Source organism: Gossypium arboreum, chromosome 2, assembly GCF_025698485.1.
Source record: "Gossypium arboreum isolate Shixiya-1 chromosome 2, ASM2569848v2, whole genome shotgun sequence".
NCBI lineage: Eukaryota > Viridiplantae > Streptophyta > Magnoliopsida > Malvales > Malvaceae > Gossypium > Gossypium arboreum.
This window is the reverse complement of record NC_069071.1, coordinates 5,207,877-5,216,231: the sequence shown is the minus strand read 5'-3', so window position 1 is coordinate 5,216,231 and position 8,355 is coordinate 5,207,877. Positions and strand designations below refer to the sequence as shown.

The 8,355-nt window shown below is 32.1% G+C and overlaps 1 non-coding gene across 1 annotated transcript; it reads left to right on the top strand.

Moving 5' to 3' along the window:
* Positions 1–107, top strand: LOC128289686 (small nucleolar RNA R71). Its single transcript, XR_008279331.1, has one exon. It is a non-coding gene; the product is annotated as a small nucleolar RNA R71 (small nucleolar RNA).
* Positions 108–8,355: the final 8,248 nt, after the last annotated feature.

Below are 8,355 nucleotides of genomic sequence, written 5' to 3'. Positions count from 1 at the left end.
AACCCATGGTGATGGCACCTTCTCAATAGATCATTGTATCTCTCCCATGCATCGTAGAGTGTTTCTAAATCCATTTGCACAAAAGAAGAAATATCATTCCTTAGTTTAGCCATTTTAGCCGGCGAAAAATATTTTAGTAAAAATTTTTCGGTCATTTGTTCCCAAGTAGTGATTGACCCTCGTTGTAACTAGTTTAGCCATTGTTTAGCTTTGTTCCTCAATGAGAATGGAAACAACCTAAGGCGAATGGCATCGTCAGAAACGCCATTGATCTTAAAAGTGTCGTAGAATTCCAGAAAATTTTATAAATAAGTGTTTGGATCTTCGTCCTGCAAACCATCAAACTGAACAAACTGTTGTATCATTTGAATCGTGTTAGGTTTCATTTCAAAATTATTTGCAGCAACAACAGGCCTAACTATATTCGATTCAGTTCCTGTTAAAGTAGGTTTTGTATAATCATACATAGTACGAGGAACAAGATTCTGATTTACTGGATTTGCAACAACTACAGGAGGTAGTGCATTATTCTGATTTTCAGCTATCTCCTCGGTTGTGGTGTGAATATCGTCCTCTTGCCCTTCCTCTATGTATTGTAGGCTTCGTCTTATTTCTCTTCGGTTTCTGCAAGCTATACTTTCAATCTCACTGTCAAAAAGTAGAGGTCCTGACAGGTTTCTTCTAGTCATAAACTATAAAAACCTGCCAGATGTAAAGAAAATAAAATTTAGTAATTAAGAAAAATTAAAAACAAAATTAAATTGCAATAAAAATAAAGAATGGCTAAAGTAATAAAAATTAAGCGTTCCTAATATCTTAGTCCTCGGCAACGGCGCCAAAAACTTGATGGTCGTGAAACTAACTAAAAATTCGACTTAAGGAAAGCGCACCTATCGAATAGTAGTATAGTTATGGTGAGACTGGAAATATCATATCCACGAAGACTAAAAGTACTAGTAATAACTATCTTCTTATTATATAGCCTAAATTTAAGAGAATATTTTATCTAAAACTAATTATCTAATTAACTAAGATTGCGACAGGGATTAAAGTTGAAAAATACTTTTTTGAAAACCATTGGAGAAGACAATACCCAAGGAAGAATCTATCTAGACTTCAATTATTACCTTTGAATTAGACGATTCATTTACTTGACTTAATCCGCAGAAATCCTAGATTTATGTTAATATCTCTCTCGAAACTAAAAACAACTGACTCTAGGTTGATTAATTAAAATCTCTTTCTAATTAAAACTTCTATTGTCACATTAACTCGATCTATGAATTCCCTTATTAGATTTGACTCTAATTCGGTAGATTTATGTCGTCCTATCTCTAGGATTGCATGCAACTCCGCTTAATTATGAATGATCTACTCTTAGAAAGAGATTTTTGCTCCACTGAATAAGCACATCAAAAACCTAAATTAATATCCTGGAATATTAAAGTAAGAGTTAAATTCACAATTAAGAATAAGAACAAGTGTTTATCATATAACTCAAATAATAATAAGATCCGTCTCAGGTTTTATCTCCCTTAGGTATTTAGGGAGTTTAGTTCATAATAATTGTAATATCCCGAATTAGGGCCTAATGGGAATAGTGGTTTTGTGACCACAAATCCAAGATAGAAATAATTATTTTATAATTATTTTGATGTTTATGATATGATTGCATGATTGTGTGAAAATTTCGTGATGAAATCCTATGCCTAAAGTGCTTAAATTGAAATTAGGGACTAAATCGAATAATTTGCAAAATTTGCATTCTAGGAGTTTTTAGTATGAAATTGCTTTGGAATATTAATGAGGAGGTCTTAAATATAAATTTGACCAATTTCTAAGTTTATGGACAAAAAATTGGATATGGATGGAATTTTTGGAAAGTTTAGTAGTAAGGGCATTTTGGTCATTTGTATATTAAATGAAACAAAATGGGAAAAATAACACAAAATGATCATCTTCTCCATATTGTTGCTGCCGAATTTTACCTCTCCCCATAGCTAGGGTTTCTTCAACTTTTAAGCTTCATAATAAGTGATTTCATGCACTGTTTTTAATGATTTTTATGTTTTTGAAACCCTGGTAGCTCGAATTAACTTATGCTAGCAATAATTCAACCTAGGGTTCATATTTGGAAAAATACCCATAGGTGAAATTTGTGTATTTTGGTGTTTTATGATAGAATATGAGGTTTTAAATTATGTTAGACAACTTGTGCTACTCGATTTTAAGCGAAAACGAGTAAAATGGCTTAATCGGTAAAAATACCTAATAGTCATAAGTACATGTTAGAGTGTGAATTTGATGTTGCCATAGAAAGGAAAAATTATCAGCATGTCATAAAACATAAGAATAAGGGATGAAGTTTAATTCCCGAGTCTAGGGGCAAAAGTGTAATTATGCAAAAGTTTAGGGGCAAAAATGTAATTTTTCCAAAGTTCGTATTAAATGCTATTTTGATGAATGTATGTATTAAATAAGATTAATTTGGAATTATAGATCAAGAGAAACGAGATTCAAGTTGCGATCGAGGGAAAAACAAAGTTTACGAAGAATAGGCTCGATTGCTAATATTTTGTATCGAGGTAAGTTCATGTGTAAATGTAGTAACATAATTGTCATTTTGAGCAATTTAATGTTGTTTATATGATATGATGCTTATTATTATCATGAAATGTTATGTTTTGTGGTTATTGTTGAATAATATGTAATTATGTGAATTACTTGATGAGTATGAACTATCACTAAGTATCGGTTCCGATATTCCGTGGAAGACGGCAAAGATGTGAGATCGAGGAAAAACCCCGTTTGAACCTTAGGAATAGATTAGAATACAAGTGACATGTCACTAGGATACTTGAGTTCCGAACTCGTTGAGTTGAGTCCGAGTTCGTGAGTTGTAACTAGGCATCCGAACTCGTTGAGTTGAGTCCGAGTTTACTTATGGATGCGAACGCCTGAGCTCGTTGAGTTGAGTATGAGTTCACTTATGGGCGGGTTACATGGTAGCTTGGCTACATAAGTTCCGCAGGCTATTGAGTTTGTCTAGCTACGAGTATGGCACTTACGTTCATGAAATCCGCGTATTTGAATTATATTCCGATGTATTCAACGGGTGAATCTTAAGTGAATGAGAAGAATGCGTAAAACGAATGTGACATATTGGTAAGTGTGGTGAATGAGAAAATTTGACATGTATGTATTTAAATCCTCGGGTTGAGAACTTGGTATGATGAAATCGTAGAAAGATATTAAATGCAAATGAAACATGAATGTCTTGGTGTTGTTTATGCAAATGATGTTTTATGTGGAATTTCATGATTATGTTACTTGCTATTTGCATGTGAACTTACTAAACATTTATGCTTACCCCCTCCTTTTCATTCATTGTAGTTGTTGACAAGCCAGCTTGAGAATCGGGATAGGTTGAAGATTCGTCCACACTAACCGAAGGCCTAAATTGGTAAAATGGCTTGTGTGTTTTGAACGTGGCATGTATGGCAAAATACTCACTTTGTGTAAATGATCTTATGATATGACTATGGTTTGGCGAGAAAAGGTTTTGTAAATGATTAGCCATTGGAATGGCCAATCTAAGTCATATTTGATGTTATGTATGTTTAAAATGCTATTTAGTCCATGAAAATATATAGTAAAGTAAAATTTGCCATAAAAGCAGAATCGACAAGACAGAGTGATATAAATTTGAAAAATCACTAAAAATAGTAGAAATGGAATTAAATAATGAGTAAGTCATGAAATTGAAGCTTGATGAGTCTATTTTCATATGGATGGAACAAAACAGGTATATGAATTATATTTTGTGAGATATTTAAGTTTAGGTAGAACAGGGTCAGAGTGATCTCTGTATCCCCTATTCTGACTTTAAAAATTCACTATAAATTTTACAAAAACAATTTGGAGTTTTATCTTACATTTATGAAATCCTTGTTGAGTCTAGTTTTATAAGAAACAAACAGAATAGTCATTGAAACTCTGTACAGGGAGATATCTGATTCGAAATACACAGGGGTCAGAGTAGTTGAACCCTGAAACAGGGGAGATTTAACTAATAAACTGTACTAATTGGCTCGAAAAAAAATTATAGAAAAAAATTATTAAATATATATATGAGTCTAATTTCATGAAAAATTTACGGATCTTAATTTTGACTTTCAGAACTCGAGATATGAATTTTTAAGTGACTGTGATGCAGTTGGCTAGCTTGTCTGGAAATTTTAAAAATAAATTGTTTGAGCTATTAAATTAATGAATTAATTTTAGTAACACCTCAAGCTCGACTCTGGCGATGGTCTCGGGTGTGAGGGCGTTACAATAATAATGGAAAACATCTCAAAGTTTGAGAAACAACAAAACATAAAGAAACCCAAAGAACTTCTAGGAAATTGGATGGAATTCTTTAGTCTTGATGTAGATCCTGCCTCTGAGGTGATTTTAATGGCTTTCCTTGAGTATTTTCTGCCTTCAACTCTTCGTGTCCCCTCTAATCCTCTTCTAGGGTGTTTATATAGACTTTCGAATGCCTAAAATAGCCTAAAATTAGCCTTTTCCGAGTAGAACTAGACTTGGGCTCGACAGGGACACGCTCGTGTACCACGCCTGTGTGAAGGTGCTCAGGCCGTGTGCAATTCTGAGGATTAATGTTGACATAGCCATGACACACGGGCATGTGGATCACCCGTGTGGAAGTGCCTAGGCTGTGTGAAACACTGATTTAGGCCCAATTTGTCCGTTTTTGGCCCTTTTCTCGCTCTTTTTGCTATCCTAAGCTTTCCTGAGTATAAAACATGAAATTAAAGGATTAGGAACATCAAATTCAATGAAACCAAGGAAAAATCATCCATAAATATGCCAAGCATGAGGTAAAAATATGTATATATTATGGTTTATCAATTACTGTTAGAAAACTGTACAAGTATTGTTTGATGAGTGTAAACCCCAATATGTATATAGTGATTTTCAAAATGGCTTTTAGAATAGAGAGCTAAAGGTTCCACATCATTTGGAAGCCTAGCCTCATGGCAGTAACAATAAGGTTGCTAGCATAATCTTTGCAGTAACCCGCTAAGCCTTGCTTTTTCCTTGTATGGTATAGGTTATGCTCAAATCATAAGTGGTGTACCAACAAATAGACTACAGTGGTGCCCTTTGAATATAGCAAAGGGTTAGAAGTACATTTAGTGAGGCATAGAGAAATTGGAGGTGCGAGCAGTCAAAGACCTATTGAGAAGATGTCTTCTGAAGAAGTCGAGGAGTTTGTGGAGCCTTTGGTAAGACGCAGGGCAATTGGGGGGCATGGGTGAAATTGCTAGAATAGGGGAACTTGAGGCTAAGAGAGTTGAAAATGCTCCACAAGTGGTGGTACAAATTAATGAAGGGTTAAGTGCAATCGCTACTTTACCTAATCCTACAATGATAGACCACTTGGCCAACTTGACTCAGGCTCACTCATGGGAAGACAACATGTGACACTTCAAGATCATACATAAGGGTATATAGACCCTTAGTCCTATCAGAAAAAATGGATCATCTTCCTCTCTTCTCCCTCTCCTCCTTCCTCTTCCACTGACCCTATTATTGCCATAACTTGACCACCGTGCATAGCGGCTCTCTGCCTTACCCTAAGTAAGTTGAACCGCCCAACATCATTGTCATTTTTTGTCTTATTTGATCCTTGTATCAACTAATAGCTAAATCTTAATGACAAGATAACTTTATTAATAATTATATAACTCTATTTTTAGACAATTCATAATTGTACCACTTAGACAAAGTATATAGCATAACTAAAATAATAATTGAAATCACAATGACACAAAACTTTTTCATATTTTTCAATATCTAATAATTTATTAGATTTAATTAAATTTAATTGAGTTAATTAGGATTTTAAATAAAATAAAAGGCTTACTAATTAAAAAAAACATAGTGAAAAATCAAAAATCAATTAAGCCATCAATAAAATTTAGCACCCAAACGAGTCTTTAAAGATGAAAAAAATAATCAATTAAGCCTCTCTATTAATGTTGATCAAGCTTGACCATTAAATTTTGTTAACGTGATTGATAGACCAATCAAATGACGTGATAATTATGTGTAAACAAATATTTTAAAAATAAAAATCCTAAAAATATAACCATCCTTACATTAAATTTTAGATGATTATAAAAAATATAAACATTATAAAAAATTATAGAAAATTATTTAAAATTTATTAAGAATTATAAAAATAGTAAAATATAAAAATTTAATTTATTAGACTATAAAATATATATAAAAACGTCATCGATTCCTTTTCAAGCTCTAGAAAATGTCTTCATATTCTCACAACCCCACCAACCTCGACTAGAGGTGTTCATAGGCGGGCGGGCCGAGTTCATGGGTCGGGCTCTAAAATTTTGCCCAAGTCGACCAGAATAAAATACTAAAACCAGGCCCGGCCCGACTCTCTTTGTATTAATTTTTATATTTTTATATTATTTTTAAATATATATAATACATCAAAATACTAAAAATATTAAAATAAATATTTCCCAACAAATTGAAAATAAATTTTAAAAATATGTAGACTTAAATAACACTGAGATAAATGCAACTTAACAAGCAAATACCTCTAAAATAACAAAAAAATTTAACAAATGCCTTTAAAATAATAAGAAAATTAACAATAAAATAAATTTTATATAATATCCAAACAATAACAACAAAATAGTAGCAACATAATAGTAAAATGATAGCAAAATATGGAGAAAATAACAAGAAAATAGCATTCAAAAATAAAAAAATGCAGTTTTTTTTTGTCATTTAATGAATCGGGCTAGGCCAGGCCCGGGTTAAAAATACTTTACCCGAGGCCAGACCCATTTTTTAAACGGGCCTTATTTTTTTGTCTAAGCCCATTTTTCGGGCATATATTTTTGTCCAAACCCTCCCACATTTCAGGCGGGCCTTTGAGCTGGGCCGGGTAGCCGGGCCCATGCACACCTTTGCTTTGCTATTTCAGTGATTATTGTAGATTCCATTTTCATCATTTGGTTCTCCATCATCTCCTTGATTTTGTCCTCAATCTCCACACCTTTCACCAAATAGTTTAAGCCCATCCCTACTCTTCATACAAATCCCCCATCCACCTGCCCTTATCACCTCAAACATTGATCATTTGGTCACCATGTCTTGGTTATCCAATAACTGGTATCCCATTCCAAGTCGCCTGGTTCCTGCAATGGTGCAATGAAGTTGGAATGAGGGGAGGGTGTAGCAAAAGTTTTATTGCAAAGAGTGGCAAAAATGGTGGAAAGCAACGGAGAGCTGCGCAATCTCATTGGGTGGCTAGGAGTCGGGGAGATGGTGGCTCGACAGTGCAGAGGTGGTGCAAGAGTGGTTGCAATTGAAGGTGAAGATAATGGGTGTTGGTTTAAAAGAATGAATGAAGATCATTTTTAATAATTTTTATAATTTTTTTTTATAATTTTTAACAATTTCTTATAATTATTAATAACTACTATTTTTTATAATTTTAATAATTATCTAAATAATTACTATTAATGAATTTGGAAAAATAAAATTTATTCTAAGTATTTTAAATTTTTTAAAATATTTGACCATACAATAAAATGTCACGTGTCACTATTTAATTTAAATATTAATCACATCAACAAAATAATTATAGTTAATAGTGGTTAAAGTTAATATGTTAACTTAATTAATTTTTTTGCTTATAGTTACTTTTACTAATAAATCACAAATTTTATTAATAATATTTTTACTTCTATAAATTTTAAATTCAAATCTTATTTAAAATCTAGTAAATTTGGAACATTTGTTTATTATAAAATTTAATATTACAAAATTCATCCAAAATCTCCATATAATTTGGTTTTACAGCTTGGCAATGGCATCATCACGTGACGTTGAGTGCAAGAAAGCGTCAATAGTAATTTACTTTTACTAAGGTTAAAATATATCATGAGTCCCTATACTCTTCACATATTTAACATTTAGTCTCTATATTTTTATTTTAATAATTTAATCTTTTTCTTTTCATAGTTTAATATTTAGGTCCAATTGTTAATATTTTTAAATTTAATAGTGTGACATTTTAAAATAGAAAATATACTCACTTGATAGTCATGCAACTAAAAGGATAACATTGTAATGAACCTGAATTTAATAAAATAATTTTAATAGTCTAACAATTGGAGCTGAATTTTGAAATCTAAAAAGTAAAAGTATGAAATTCCTAGAAATTACAGGGACTGCTGGTATATTTTAGCCTTTTACTCATTAATTTCTCTTTTTATATATTTATATATTTACTTTTCTCATCCCTATCTT